The following is a 16,558-nucleotide window of genomic DNA, read 5'->3' on the forward strand; positions in this document are numbered from 1 at the left end:
AATTATTACAGAGACTATAAAAGGATGTATCTCAAAGCTCATCTCTCAGATGTACTTGCCCGTATGTGTACATTGAGTTAACTTGCTAGCAGGTTTGCCAAGAAACGCATATGGGAAGGAGAAGAGTGTCCTGATATTTACTGTCTTTAAAACACTTTGAGGATAACGTGGCCCTCTTTGTTTCTTGAACCCTGCCCTTTCCACAGACTGCTTTAACCTGACTCTCAAAACAGTTGTGAGAACAGAGGTGTTTAGCTGGTGCTAAGGAGTCAATGGGGGAAGAAAAATTTAAGGAGGGGGTGGATGAGCTACAAACTTGTCCCCTTTGCAGAAATCTGGAGTAAGACTTGATTGGTCAAGATCCAGGTCAGATACATGAACATATTTCAATGTTGTTTTAAAAACATGCATTTAATGCTCTGCCATCTTCCAGAGCTTAGTGTTAAATGTTTTCTTTTGTTTAAGAAAAGTTGCCAGGTATTCATGACCGAGCACAACTCTGACATGGTCTCGCGGTACCACTGGGCAGGCAGCGATGGTGAGTACGGGGTACAGTGGCAGTGCCTCCAAGGAGATTGAAATCACAGGGCTTCCCCCGCGACACAGCACTGCATTGCAAAGAGAGAAGGTGAGGGAAGTAATATTCAGACCAACTAAAGAGAAGATCAAAGTTGAGCTATTTGTGAAACGTGATATAGCCTTAGGCGAGTTGCTAACATCTTAGTGCATGTGGGTTGTGCTTGGAAAAGTTCTGGCTCTTATCTAACAGAAGAAGTTGTTCCTGGCACTGGGTGGTAATGGTCTTGTGAGGGGAATACTGGAGCACACAAATATGAGGAGCATCTGTTGAGAGTCCAACGCTTGTGCATTTTGGTGCCCTTGAAAATTTAGGCTTCTAGTTCAACTATTGGCTTCTGAAGATAAACCCTCTGGCTGAGGCAGGCAGAGAATATTCCCAGGGAGAAGTGGCTGAAACAGCAAAGCTGCAAGTGGTTTGGTCTAGCTGGCCTTTGAGAAGCCAAATGATGTCTGCCTGGGATGCTGCAAAAGCCCACTTGGAGTTAGCTCTTGGAAGCAATGGTAACCCTCAGTTTGAGGGAGATGCAGCCATGTACTGCTGGGGTGGACTGCTGAGGCATGGTTTTATCCTGTTTGAATGGGACATGCAGCTGTTTTGGGTTTCTTGGGATTTAGCCGCGCAGGATTTTGCCATTTAGTGTGAGCAGTAAGTGCTGTGAAATGGGGATCTTGGCAGGTGTCTGGGGCTGTGTTTGCAGCTGAGTTACTGACCTGATACTGTCTTCACCCTGTCCGGTGTTGGACAGGCTGAAATTAGTGCCACTTTTATCATCTTTTGTTCCTTCCCCTGAGCACACACAGCTTCCAAGCACTGCTGGTACAAGTAATGCTGGGTTTTGAAAGCAAATGTGCCAGAGGTTGTGCTCGCTGGCAGGGAGCCGGCTTCCCTGTCGGGGCTGGTGAGCCAGGACTACCTGGCATAGCTCCGCGGTCCCTGCACCAGCTGGGAACGTGCACTCCTGACACCGAATTCCTGGCCCTGTGTCAGTTACAGAATGAAAAGCACAGTGGTGGGGGGTAAGAGTCCACTTCTCAACACGCCATCGGTCACAAGGGAGAGTCGGGATCCTAGGAGGATCCCTGTCATCTGGCGGCGAAGAGAGTGAGGATGTATCTTGTCAGAAATCCTGATATTTTGTTTCTTCCAGACCGGCTGCCTTTTCTCACCCCGAAGCCCAAAGATGTCTGAGTAACACCCTGGTATGCTGTGTTGACTACAATATTTCACTGTTGGCGTTGGTGTGGCACACAAGGCTGACTGAATACCTTCTCTCTAAACTTCTGCTTTTGTGAAATTTTCTCTTTCTCTAACAATCTGATTTACTTTGCCACCAGGGATTTCCCCGCATCATTTTGCAATAATTTTTGACACCAAAAGCAATGCTTGCAAAATGTTTGTCCAACCCCCGTAGAGCTCAGGGGTTGTTCCACAGCATCTCCGGTAACCTGGAGTGGCGGTGGCGCTCCCACTGCGGTGTTTGCAACTTAGAGGGTCTCCAGGTTGGATAAAGAGTGTAAAGAAATGAATACTTTTGTGCTCGGTGTCATATGTGCTTGGAATGATCTGCTGGCAGAAATTTAATTTTGTTTCCAGTAATTTGAGGTTATAGATAGGATTACATCTCCCAGTCAGAGAGAGACATTAATCAAGAAATAGGCCTCTTAATCCTCCTTTCAATTTTAATGAAACACTGTAAAAATGCCTTTCACCGGGGGATGTCAAGTATCAGTTGTGCTTTGATTAACATGCTTTTGTGACAGGTTTACTGTTGTACCATGTACCAAGTTATTCAGCAACCTAATTTAAGCTGTCTGTCAAGAGAAAACAAGTACAAAGAGAGCATTATTTTCTCATTGGAGTTGCAATAACAGACTTGTGTATCTACAAACATTTTTATTTTTTTAAATGCTGGTTACTCTGTGACATTTTTAACCTTCAGAATAAATGGGCAAAGGCAGGACGTGACAGAAATCACACTGTCTCCTGAATGGCAATTAGGAAAGAGATAAGAAATCGGAAATGTTTTTGCAGCTGATATAAGTTAAGCGCTTGCCTTTCTCACAGCAAAGTGGAATTTGGACCAACTCTGCTGGAGTGTAAATAGTGTGTTAATGGGTGTAAATCTGGGGCAATTGAGAGGAGCATTGGGCCCTGAATCTCTAATCCTCTCTTTTTTCCTCTCCCCCTTCTGGAGTCAAAACACATTTTCAATGGAGGCTTTGTGGTTTGAGTTGCATTTGGCTTCTTATCTGCTCAGTTCTTTCTAATGTGGCTTGATTATATTAGATATGAACTTCCTTGTGGCTGGAAGCCAACACCAGACAGACTATTCTCTTTCCTAGCTGCTGAAACCTGACAGGGGAATGCCAAGCCTTTTCACAGGAGTTGGTTTATTTTTAGAGAGGTTTTTTTTTCATGCCTCTTTTAAAAATTGACCTCTTGAAAAAGAATGCCTCCAGATCATTTCAAAGTAGAATATAGCTGGAGTCTTCCATGCAAATGCAGCCTCTTCCAGCTAATATGGCACAAAACCCCACAGGCTGCGCTCACTATCCTGACACCCACCAAGTTTTAACAGCTTGGTTAACTGAGAGAAGTTTTCTATGTGAGTGGGTGCAATTGCACTCTCAAGCAATATGGATTAAAAGCTTCACAGTGCACTGTCTTGTATGTCGGCTGCTCTGTGGACAGAAGAAATCAGTTACAGGACGCTCTTTCCCTTTGCAAAGTTTATAAGTGAACTCTCAATCTAATTCTGATGACTTATGGTCCCCAGGAACCTGTGGCATCACATGCCTTGCTTGGCTTGCTGGAGGGAAGGGCCGGTGGGGTTGCAGCATCTGGAAGCAAGGGAGTCGGATGGGCTGGCAGGTCTTGCAGGCAGGCTCTGTAGAAGTGGCCAGTCCTCTCTGAATGGGGGTGTTTTTCCTGTGGGGAAAGGCCATCTTGCTGGGGTACACCTGGGTCTTCCTTCAGTGGGGTCCGCTCGCTCCTGGCCAGCCAGCAAGGGTTTTGGAGGAACGAAGGCTGTGGCATATTCTCTCCTGTTGCATTTCCTATGGCACTGTGACCTCCTCAGGTCCTCAACCTCTAACTCCCTCTGCTAATCTGCCAGGGTGCTCCATACATCGTGGTGACCTGAGAGGGTGTTCAGGAGCCATTTGTAACGTCTTAATGACCATATTAACACCTCTAATTGTAAATGACGGGGCAATTAGTCTCAGCATAGCAGCTTGAACAATTATGTTTGCCCTACTAAAGTGACAGAATATTCATTAATGTGGTAAGAAAAAAAAAATCGACTCCTTGGGATTTGTCACTCTGAGTGGCCTGGCTGTTTGTCTGCTTTGTTCCTTTAAAAAAAAAATGCAAGTTTGGTTGCAAATCTTGCCAGAAATGCTCAGCTGTCAAACCTATTTATTCCATGAAGCATACTTATGGCAAGTGTGTGTCTACTCTGCCGCTGACTTGATTCACAGGGAAGAAGTCTAAGAGTGAGAAAGTGACTCAATCTCTGTTTTCTACCAGGCCAAAGAGTCTTGGGGCCTCTTAGCTGAGTCCTAAAATAAGGTGAAGGAACCCACTGAGGTAACCAAAGTGCACATATTTAGGGTCAGAAACTGTGCTGGCAGTTGTGCCAGGTCTGAAAGCTTCTTAGTATTTATACTACTTTTGTGATTGAGGTCTCATCTAAAAGCAGAGTTGCTTTTCTGGAGGAGACTGTTTCAGTAGAGGCAATCCCAGATTTGAAGACCTTGCTGTCTTCACTAAGACAGCTAAAACCTGAGGCAGCAGAGAGAACGAGGGACCTAGACTGATGGCATGTTACATTTCTGACTCTCTCCGCTATGTATCACTGCTATTAGGCAAGTAAAAGTACATGCAGTTTGATTTTGGCCATAAGACAGTGTTATTTTCTTCAGTGAAAACTGCAAAATAGTGGGTCTGCCTTCAGTGACTTGCAAGAATTGGATGTGAAACCCTGAAACTGGCTGTCTTTAACACATTGGTTCAGTTACCTGCTCGCTTTCCGTCTCTTTCCCAGTTGACATGGAGCAAGTAGTCATTTTCCAGGGATGCCTCACCTGGTATTTCCATCACAGATCTGAGGGACCCCATGGGATCTCTTTGGAGCTGGGGGTTTGCTCAAGATATTGCAGTGGGACTTTGGGTGAAGGGCAGCCCTAAAGGCAGCCTCATTTTCCCAACCACCTTTGTGTTGTATTGCTATCAAACAACTTGCATGGTGAAGCTAGGATCTCTTTAAACAAGCTTTTACAAGCTTTGGTTTTAATGTCTTAACCAATGAGCATCCTGGTACCTTGGATGAGGTGGTACTGGATTTTTTTGTTTTTTTGATAAATGCATCCGAAATCTGACTAGTGAGGTTGTCATTGTTTCAAAAATAGCTTCACTCCTAAGTGAAAGCTGTCATTGCAGATGTGTTTTAGCTCAGTGGAAACATCAGGACTGCGTTTGGGACTGCAAGATCACGACATCTTTTTAAGCACAGTGGGAGACAGATGGGTGAGCTGCCAACTTGATGCAAAAACAATAAGAACAAATGAGCTTTTTAAAAATAGAACAATTGCATTTGGAAAGAGGTTTGGAGGGGGGTGAAGTTGAGAGGGAAATAATTCTCCCATGATCCTATCCTGGTTTTTATATTAAACAAAACATGTTGCAACATTGTCTTCGTTAGCAACGAAGTGACAAACTGGAGCACTTCCAAAATGGCTGGCTCCAAGCTGCTTTCATATTGACCTGAAATGTCAGCTGCTATTATGTTCTGCTGACCACTGATTGCTTCCAGAGTAGCATTTTCTTCTGTGAAATAAAAGAAGTTTCATCTCGGTGATCTCAGTGTCTCCTGGTGTTTGTGAAGTATGATAGTCATGGGAAATGATAATGCCTTTATTTCAAACCACTTCTCAGTTCAAGTGAAATGAATTGTTAATCTTAAGTTATTTATACTGTGAGAGTGTGGTTTGTGCAAGAACATTGTATTTGCTCATCTAGAAGATCCTCCACTACATCTTCTTATAGCCAGCAAACGAGGGTGGTAAGTACCTCTAATTTATTTCCCTACCTTCACACACACGTACGCAGAGTTGGGCTTTGACATAGCAACGTTGTTATCACGCTCTGCAGGAAACCTTTTAATTTTTTCTATGGAGCTATGCAAAGAGCATGAATATGGAGAAATGGTACTTCTGGTAGCAGTAGCTGAAGTTCTGTGATCAGGTCTCTAATGATATGATGGGAAGTGTGTTTTGTTTTATTTTTTAATCCTCTTTACAAGACAGCAGAATGTTCACATAATATTTTATTTCACATAATGCAGGCTTAACGCTATGTTAAAACGTTATGAAAACCTCTTGGTCTTTAATTGTCAGGGAAATGAACTAGGTGATCTGTAAAGGTCTTTTCAATCTTTCTCTTCTGAAAACCTGTGTAATATGATTTATTCATATTCCTATAATCTATTTTTCTGTAGCTATCACTTGAAAAGGACTCTTCCAAGCAAAAGTGAAGGAAGTAGGTCTATCTTTTTGGAAAAGATAAACAGGTCTGTTATCTGCTAAAGACCAGAATGAAATATACTGAGCAAATAAACCTACTGGATCTACTCTTGTAACAGCAACTAAATAATCTATAAAATGTAGGAAAACTTTTAGTGTGTTTTTTTTGTTTGTTTGTTTTGGTTTGGTTTGGTTTTTTTTTTTGAGACAGATATTTCCCTTGCTGGAAAAATCCCAGCTGTTGGGTTGGGCAGAATTTGATTGCCTTACTTGGTTTCTGTGATAACTGGGCTCCAAGAGGAAATGTGTTTGAAAGTGGTGGAAGTGTGCGACCTTGGTAAGGTATTACTTGGGCAAAGGAGAAACTAGCCCTTATATCTCCACTAATCAGTACCCCTGGGTTGTTTTCTGTGTCTTTTCCGAGAACGTTTCTTTTAAGGGAGTGACCATTAACTAAGTGCAGCCAAGTCAGTCTGTGGGCTTTCCCAATATCTAGGTGGCAGTAGGGATGGACTCCGAGGAGATGGCCTTGGGCCACGGCCAGTACCTATTAATGTATCATTTTCCTCCTCCTTGTTAAGATCCTACTCAACAATTGTATTTCCTTCATTTGTGAAAGAACTAGAAACAATGAGTTTCCTAAAAGGAGAAAGAAGAGAAGTGTAAAGGAGAACGGTCATGTTTTTGTAAGAGGCTTTTACTTTCCTCTGTGCATCTTAAGAATTAAAAGATGAAACTGCAGCACTTCAGCTACTATTTTGTACGGTGAGGTCTCTGACAGTTTTGTCCATTCAGAGCTATTCTCTCTTTCTCTATTACCTCCCAATTAAAATGAAACTCAGCTTGTGGAAGGACCTAAAGCTTTTATGGGCATCAGGCTATTGGTTTATTTATTTATTTTTTTTTAGTAGGGAGCTAGCTCCATTCTATCCAATCAATTATTAAGAAGATAATAAAAATCACTTGTTATTTTCTGCAGCATTTCTATCAGTTCCTAAAGGAATGCTGAAGTATCCCAAATAAAGATAAAACCAGCTCCTTGCTGGAGAAGTAGATGAAGAGTTGAATATTGGCAGAGTAAGACAATGTTTCATACTTGCTGTGCTTGATATTTCTGAATGCCGAGTGGGGATTAGGTAAAGAGTTGAGGTGAACGCTTTAAAGATGAAATCCATGACATGAAACACAAAAGCACATAGTCCCCTAATAGTTGTGACACTGATGTGTACAGAGAAAATAAACAGTGCCTCAACCAGGAGGAGGTTTCAGCAGAAGGATAGCTGTTCAAGGGGTCTTGTGACTGGGACACCCAAACAACAACTCGCTATGTTTTACTTGCATACAGACAATGAGTTATGTGACTTGATTAATGGCAGTTTCCATGCCTGAATTTGTCACCTTTCCTGAGCACTCGAATGACTGTCACCGCATGTATGGAGGCAGCCGCGACCCTGTGCAGACCGCCTGGCTTTCGGGCAGGGCGCAGCGCCATCTGCGCGCCCAGCCCGGGTCCCCACCTGCCTTCCCCGTCTGACTGCTGTCCGCAGCCACAGCGGAGGCCGAATTCCCCGTTCTGATTAATGCTGTGAAAGATGCTCTTGGCAGCTGGCTTCCCAGTCCTGAACGGAGAGGGATCTGGGCCCTGTTTCCTAACTGGAAGATGGTATATCCTTATAAACTATAAAGCCTTTTTGTTTCCTACATGGTGCATATATATTACTCTGCTAAGCAAATTCTTCCTTCTCATATGCTTTCCTACCCCTAGCAGTTCTCTGTTCAGTTTTAGCCGTAACTTTTGATGATTGCATTCTTCACGTTTGGGAGCCCATTTATACCACATCTCAACCACATCTCAGAAGTACGTTCTTCCTTGTGCAAACAAATAAATGATTAACGGCTGTCCCTAGCATGAGCCAGGGCTCCCTGGTCGTGGGGAGAGCCTGGGATCCTGCTCTGTGTTTGCAAATCAAGTAGTTTGGATTGGGACTTTTGTTATTTGCAATGTTACCTTGGGGGCCTCCTGTAGTACCAGATACTGTAACAGATTGGTGCAGCTTCAAGCTGTTTGGGATAGTTGGGGAAAAGATAGAGACTTTTTAGAGATCATCTTCATTTTTTCACTGAGTTTTTTTTCCTTGGCAGTGGGTTAAAGGTGCACCTGTGTTAATACTAATACTGTTTTGGGTCAGAAGCAGAATTTGAGATTTTTTTTTTTTTTTTTTTTTAATTTCACACCACTTTATTGGAGCAAAAATGGGTGCAGCTTTTCTTGTCACTTGCCAAGCTAGGATGGCTGAGAAGGCTCAGCCATTTTTCACCACTCTGCTGAGAAGAAATCTGTTTCAGGCAGCTGCTGCTTTTACTATGGTAATAATCCATGGAGATTGCAAACAGAACGGCACCGGGGGCTGGATCCCGTGTGCTGGGTTTCGGGAGATGTTGTGCTCTTGACTGTAAAGGGGGTGCAGAGGAGGAGCTGCAGCACAGCGGAGAGCAACGGCACAAGGAGCTGTGCAGAGCGAGCCAGGAGAGCACCTAGGTGAGACGCTTCCCAAGATGAAGGGGCTCCTGATGAATAAAGCCATGACTAACTGGTGGCCTTTGGAGAAGGAGACTGGTGCTTCCAAAGGATCTCAGAATAGCTTTGTTTACACAACTTGCAAATAATTGAAATATTAGCAGCGTGATTGAGTCATAGAGAGATGAAACGGTTTTACAGCTGCTGTGATGATTCTTGTGAATCCGCAGGGGTCTGCCCATCGGGAATTTCATTCCTAACAGTAGAAGTAGCAACTCTTACTGCGAGTCAGGGCTCACACTTAGCAGAAGGCAATTAGGGCGTTGGTAGCGTTAGTAAACATGAGTCAGTGCAACAGCAGAAGTAGACGACAGGGCTTCTGACACAGCCCAGGTCACTGCCCAGTGGTGAGCACGCCTGTTCTCCTGAAATCCCATGGAGCCTTGGTTGGAGTCCACCACCTGTTTTCCTGGTCACTTAAAAGCATGGTTTCCCTTTCAAATGGACTGAAGTCCTCCAGAGAACTCCAAAACAAGCAAACAAACAGCCCTCCCAAAGCTCTTCCCAGGAAAAGGTAGTTGCTCAGCTGCCTTTACTGATGCTCTCCTGAAATGTCTGTCCTACAAACCATGCGTGAAGGGCACCAGGAGGAGCGATCCTTATCTTCTGGGAACAAGGGATGTCTGTACAGCAAAGCAAGGCTTTAGGGATGTATTTCTGCTCCCTCTTTGGTTCAAGATAGTGGCCCTTTTGTTTAAATGCAATATAGGTGAATAGACTGCCCAGGGTGAGTCTGTCCCATCCTGGGTTTTAGCACAGTCTACAGAGCTAGCAGGAATTTTCTTGGATCCCCTTGTTAAAATATTAGCTGCACTTCACCGGAAAGCCTAATGCTTTAAATTGTGCTGTAATGGTCTCCCACCTCCTGCAACTGTAGGGGGAAAAATTTTGGCCAAATAAAGGATCTGTAAAAAGAAACATCTCTTTTTATATGACACCCTATTAGCCCTAATGACGGTTTTCTCTCTGTAAGTGCAGTAAAGTATGGAAATATTGCTGTGCTCCATGGTGCAATTTTGTGACTGTGATTTTCGTTGATAAAAGCCTTCAGAGAGTGCATTTCCCTTCCCACTTATCTGCCATCAAAAGACAGCAAATACATGAAAAAATCAGTTGTCACTCTAAACAAAATATACAATTACTCTGGGTTGATGTTTTAAGCAGAAATAATTTACATAGCAAAAAACCTCCAGCTATTTTCTAAATGCTGTGATGTTTGCTTCTAGCTTTTTGCATTACGCATGTATTGCCTGTTTGAAATATTTGAATGTAAAGATGAGATATCATGAGTTAAAACTTAGCACTTGCCAAATTAAATATTTGCTGGGCTGAGCCCTAAGTTCATTACTTGACTGCTATTTTGTGCCTGAGAATGAAAAATCTTTTCTAACCTGCCAAAGGCAGTTATTTTAGGAAGCTGACGAAGAGGGCAGATATTATTCAAGTGGTTGGATAAGAAAAAGAAATAGTACATGTTAACTCTTCTGGAATAACCAGACAGATGAAAGAAAGTGGAAATGTTCCTGAAATGTGCTAATTTGTTTGGACAAATCTAAGCAGAAAAGATAGGATGGAAATTTGATACTTCATCTTTCACAACTTGAAATATTAAATTGGGGTTCCTTATGTCTCATGTTGCTTGGAATGAATTTCTTTTGCAGCATCTCTGAACTTTGAAAGCACCCAGAATCCAGAACAGTGTTCCTGTAGTTTGGTTCCACTTTTTTTTTTTTATACAACTGATATTACAGATCGAGAAGACTGTAACCTTAATGTAACTGTATTTAGAAACAGAGATAGAAATTTTTCTTATTTTGTTTCAAGGGCTGAACCTAAAAATAATAGCAACAAGCAAATTATCTTGGCAAAACAAACAAAACTTTTCTTTTTGATTCAAACTGAAAGATCTCTCTTCTTTCGTAAGTCATTTAGGCTTTATTCCTCTTTCTCTAGCCCCCCAAATTTAAAAAAATATACTTCATCTATGTCATTCTGAAATGCAAACTCAAATCTCAATTTAAAACTTCAAAAAGTATTTTAGCACTTCTAAACTAGAATCATTGAGTTTAGAAGAGAAAGCTTCCCCCTGCTCAAAGCAGAAATGCTGAAACACTTTGAAAACATGAAGGAAAAAAAAATATTTTGATACTTTAGTGTCACAGAATCACAAAATTGTTTAGGTTGGAAGGGACCTCTGGAGATCATCCAATCCACCCGCCTTGCTCAAGCAGGGTCAGCCAGAGTGGGCTGCCCATGTCCAGTTGGGTTTTGACTGTTTCCACAAATGGAGATGTCTTCTTGTTTTTGTTTTTGTTTTTTTTTTCCCCCTGAAAGCATTAGCTGCCTTGAATGTTAATGCACTAATATTGTTATGTTTCCTCCCAAATTCCATCTCTGCAAATTTATTGTTCTTCAAAAAGAATAATAAGAAAAAAAAATTTCCCACCTCACCATGTTACTCATTTCCCAGAAAATACTGCCATTCGCACAAGTTTGGTTTTTGTTATTGTAGATTACGTATGTAACGTACTCTGGAGAGCACTACAGCATCTTCTGGTTCACACAAAGAAGTCTGATTCACTCTCCTTGTGGAAATTTTCATATTATAATTAAACTTGGCTTTAGTTCAGAGGGTTTGTGCAGTGAAGATTCATATGTGCTGGTGAGATCATGTCACCATTTAAAGTTCCTGCAATGAAAGAAAGTCCAGAAAGCAGATACGTGGCACTCAGTTCAAGTATGTTAATTCAGTTTGAGAAAATGAGTATTTAGCATGCCATGGTGTGTAAAGATGTCATTTCACAGTGGCAGAAAAAGTCATTGACCTTCATCTGCAAGCGGCATAGCTAGTTATTCTGACCTGAACTAGTCCTGCTCTCAAAATGGCTGTGCTGGACTCTCACTGCTGAAAGGTTCATGGATTTCAGTTCCTCCCAAGCTCAGGTCTAAGCTGTAGCACGTCATCAGTGTTTCCAGGTCTAGTCATCCATGCCTGTTCCTAGGGATAGACCATTTGCCTGCTCCTTCTCAAGCCACTGGAGCTAGTTCCAGCCTTAGAGGTGTCCAATGCACAGCAGGACTCAGCCTACAGAAGCAGGATTTTAGGCAGAGGAAAAAAGCAAGCCTCTTGGCGAGACTTAGTCAAGCCAGCTGCTCTGCTGTTCTTATTTATACAGCAGCGGTGCTCAACTCTACAATTAAAATCATCTAACATGCTTGCATAAAGGTCAGGCAGCAGATGCTGTCACTAGAGCTGACGGATTCACTGATAAGCTTCACTTCCAGGCAAAGCTTGTAAGAAGAAAATGAAGTATCAACATTTAATTTTTCCAACAACACGAGCGCATACACAAGCATATACCTTAGCAGTGAATTTATTCTTCATTTTTTAGTAGAAATATGCACTACTAAGGCTCAACCTTTTGAAAACCATGCCACACACACTAAATAAAATGGCTATTTTAAATGAGATATGTGACACGACTGTGACTAGCAATTCTTTAAGTACAGTCAAGTGTTTGTGTAGCTAACGGCAAATGAGATGTGTTCTGAAGAATGAATGGATATTGCACTAATATATGGAATATCTTTGCATAGTAATAATGGAAGAAAAATCAAATTATTCCAGAGTCTGACTAGGCATTGAGTGGAGTTATACGAGAATGTAAATTGGAGAGAGAGAGAGAGTCATATCTCTGTGTTCTTCACCAATCTTTTATAGGTAATGAATTGTTTAGAAAATTTAGCTAGGGCAAAGCTTTTGAGTTGGAGTCTGACAGTCCTTCAGGGTATTCTTAGAGGTTATCTCTGCAAGGCAGGTGGATGAGGAAAGAGACAAGCTTAACCCTATAAAAATAATTATGATATATTATTAGCAACTAATGGCAATCTAATGGAGTCTTTTCAGCAAAGACACCACTGGCTGCAATTTCTCTCTGTCATATGCATAAAAAAGCAACTCTTAATGAAACCTACATTCTGGTAATATCTCAAACTCAGTGAAGTTAGCAAGAAACTTTCTGCACTTGAAACTTCACACGTTTCAGCATATTTCCATGCTACTATTAATGGGAATGCCCCACCCAGGCAGTGTGCAGCAAGGTTCAACATTCAATCAGCATTAGAAATCTGTTGAGACCTCATGACCTAGTAGATTGAGTGTGTACCTGAGGTTTTTCCTTTCTTACCTAAATTTTTTCTTTCTGAGATTTATTTTTTACATGAAACAAACTGGTGTGACCTTATGGTTACATATCAGAACCTGTTGGATGGTTTTACTTCACAAAGGCATAAAAAGTGCTCACGATAATTGTGTCCCTACAGGCTTCGTGAAAAGTGACAGCTGGATAGAGGGCAGAGACCTTATACATATCCCCATAAAATCAACAGGGGGGGCAAAATCACTGGAAGACTGGAATTTGAGAAACTGTGATCAGCAAACAAAGCACGTCACACATGAAGTCTCACTCCACAGTCCATTGCCTAAGAAGAGCTAGCTAGCGGTTGCAGAAGGGGCAAAGAAGGGGGAGAAGAAGACAAGGACATTAGCAAAAACCAGGGCACATTACATAGTCAATCGGTAATTGCTGCAATTGGAGCTCATCATCTGCTTCGCACTTAATGTCTTGGCCTTTTCAGAATGAATTTTATTAACACTAATGTCTTAAGAAAACTGTAGCAGTCATTATCTTTGTTGATTCTCGTGATGTTCAAAAGTGAAGCTCTTCTCTTGCTGTTGATTACTTGTCTCTACCAAATTCTTCATGTCACCAAGGGCTGTCAGACACTAAAAACGTGCCCCTGGGGTCTCTGAGAAGGAGGAGTGTCAGGACTATTCCCCTATAAACCCATACTGACTACTCCCGATCACCACCTTTTCCTTCAGATGTTTGGAAATGGAGCATAAAAGGCAGGAAACCATCACCTTCCCAGGGATGGAGATGGGGCTAACTAGCCTGTAGTTTTCTGGATCCTCCTCCTTGTCCTTCTTGAAGACAGGAGTGACATTTGCTTTCTTCTGGTCTGCAGGAATCTCTCCCGATCACCATGATCTTAAAAAGACAATCAAGAATGGCCTTGCAATGACATCAGCCAGCTCCCTCAGCACCTCATGATCAGCTGTCATGGATTTGTGTATGTCCACTTTGTTTAAATGTTCCCTAACCTGAATCCAGATGCCCCTTCCACCAGAGTAGGTCTGCCTTGCTTCAGACTCCCACTGGTCTCGGGGACTGTGGACTGCTGAAGGTTGGTCTTACCAGTAATGAGTGAGATGAAGAAGGCACTGAGTATCTTGGCCTTTTCTGTGTCCTTGGGGAGGAACTTTCAGCTACGTTTGAGTGATGGCAGCTGCTTTCTGATGAACTGTGCTGCTAAGGTTGACCCTCCGGTGCCACCAAAATTGTCCTGGAAGACTTACCAGAGGAAATGCCCTAAATGCAGAGGGCTGAAAGGCTCGTTGCTTTCAGCATCCCCAATTCCACGTGCTGCATTTGTTCCAGGTCTCGGGATAAGGAGCGGCCATTATCTCTGGTCTCAGAGAAGGTGTGTTATAACCCATCATCTCTCTAGCAGAGTGCTCTTGGGCGATGCTGAGAATGCCTTGCTGGTAAAGGATGGCTCTTACTCATACCCTTTTCTTTAGAAAGCAGAGCGCAAGTTTCTTGTATGAATTCTGCTGATCTTTTGCTTTTATTTCTCTTCTGTTTCTCTGTTTCCTTCCATCAGTTTCCCCAATGAAGTGTAACAATTTGAGCTGCTCTGGGCCCTTGCAGCAGGAGCAGAAACACTTGCAATCCTGCAGAAAGATCTTTTTTGTGACTTTCCTCTGAAATTGCTAGGCAAAAATTATTTGAGTGCTCTAAAAGTGAGGGTAGAGCAGGGACCTTGAAATGATAATGCTGCAAAGACCTTATTCTTCGTTTTTTTTCAAAACATTGATTTCTTGAGGAAGGGAGATCATAAACAAAAGAAAAAAAAGAACTCACATGCTGGGGTGGGCCCATTAGAGGAATGCAGGCTCATTAGTCCTGCTAAATATGATACTGCATGTAAAGTCAAAAAAGCAAAGTGAGGTCTGGAAAACTTGGCAGGAAATCAGCCAAGATCCATTATATTATCTTTCACATGGCTTGTTAGCGGTGACACTAATTGAAGGCTGGGCCCTCTTTTTTGCTGACTGTCTAACACAGGGCCATTTTAATTTCAGCTGATTATGTTGCCCTATTGTAAGAAGTCTGACAAAAACAAGATTTGTGGAAACTCCTACCAATGAGTCCTTGGCTGCCCGAAAGCTCTCTTGGCAGCTAGAGGGTTTTTGTTAATAAGTGGACTGACCCATTTTTCATTTCTAAATATCCCAGATAAATTGGCTACCGTACTGCTGCGTTTCAGCTAAAGCTGACCGGGTTTCTGCTGCTTATCAATGTGTGTGAAACTTGTGGAAATATTAAAAATGCTACAGTTCCTACCCTCCCCCATAAGAAAATGACTGGAGCAAGACTGTGTCCACCTGAGGGCTGCCAAAGAGTGGGAGTAGATGAAATAAGTGCTGTTGTAGGAAAAGACTGTACAATAGTGGAATTGTTTTGAGAGAACTTTTTGTAGCACACTTGGATAAGAGCTGTGATTCTTTTGCTGCTTTTATCGACGTTATTTGTAATTTCCTCTTATAGTTCCCTTGCCATTTCTTTACACTTCCCTGAGCAGACAAGCTCAGCTGTATAATAAGGAGCTGAATTTTACCTCTCTTGTATCAGTGTAAATCTAAAGTGACTCTGCGGAAGTCAAAAAGATCTGATGTTGGTTAGGGGAGAAATGGTCGCACTAAAGAGCTTGTTAAAGAGAAAAATTCCCTCTCCAACTGGGGAACAAATTAACTATTAGAAGCAGCCAGTTGGATGCACCTCTCTGGGGCCTATGACCAGAGAGACTTAAAAGTCTGCTAAGCTAATGCCTAAATTCATTCTTTGCACATAGCGTGCACAGAGGAACTGTCCTCGCAAGCTGGGCTGTGGCAAGGTCCTGGGTTTCCATCGGGGACGGGATTTACATCAGCGAGGAAACATTTGGTGATTATGACTACCAACTGCGTTAATCAGCAGCTTGAATTAAAAGTCACTGACAAGTTGCTCTGGGATTCGTGTGGCTATGCAAGGGAAAAAAGCCAGAATGAGCATTTCTGAGCAAACCACATGTGCCAGTGAGGGATCGTCCTTTTCCTCTGTTGACTGCTGATGCATCGCACAGAAATGGGGCTCTGTCAGAACAGGGCAGGACCTTTACGAGGCAAGATCTGCCCTTTCACTTCACGAAGCATGCGGTACGACTGGGGAGAAGCTGCTTTTGTTTGAGGAGAGGTGTCAGTGCGTGGTGCCACAGGGACCCCAAACAGGGCAAAACTGGGTCCTGCTTTTTGTGGCCTGAACGGTTCCTCCGTGGCCAAGAGAGGCTGGCTTTGGAGGACCATGCCTCCTGGGGGCCATCACCAAACGCCCTGTCTAGAGACCTCTGTGAAGCAGAAGCAGCCTACTAGTCCCTTGAGCCATCTAGTGGTGCCTTCCTTGAGTATTGAATATAAAGTCTCACTGAAAAATATAACCAGCATCTGATTAATCTGAAAGGAGTAATTAGTGCCAGAAGCAGAACAGCTACAATGAAAATGTTAGTGTTTTGGTAGGTCACCAAAGCAACAAAAATTATGGCCTGGAAATGGTAGACAAGATAAAGAGGTGGATGCCAACGTAGGGTGCTAAAGGCTAAGAAGGTTGGTCTGGTGTGGCCTATCTTTTGCTTTGTCTTGGTGTTTGCAGCACTTTGTGGATGCTCATTGAACAAGGGGGGAATTTTAAAAGAAAAGCTGAACTTCCTAACCTGAAA

This window comes from Platalea leucorodia (genome assembly GCF_965183815.1).
Source record: "Platalea leucorodia genome assembly, chromosome: 4".
Classification (NCBI taxonomy): Eukaryota; Metazoa; Chordata; class Aves; order Pelecaniformes; family Threskiornithidae; genus Platalea; species Platalea leucorodia.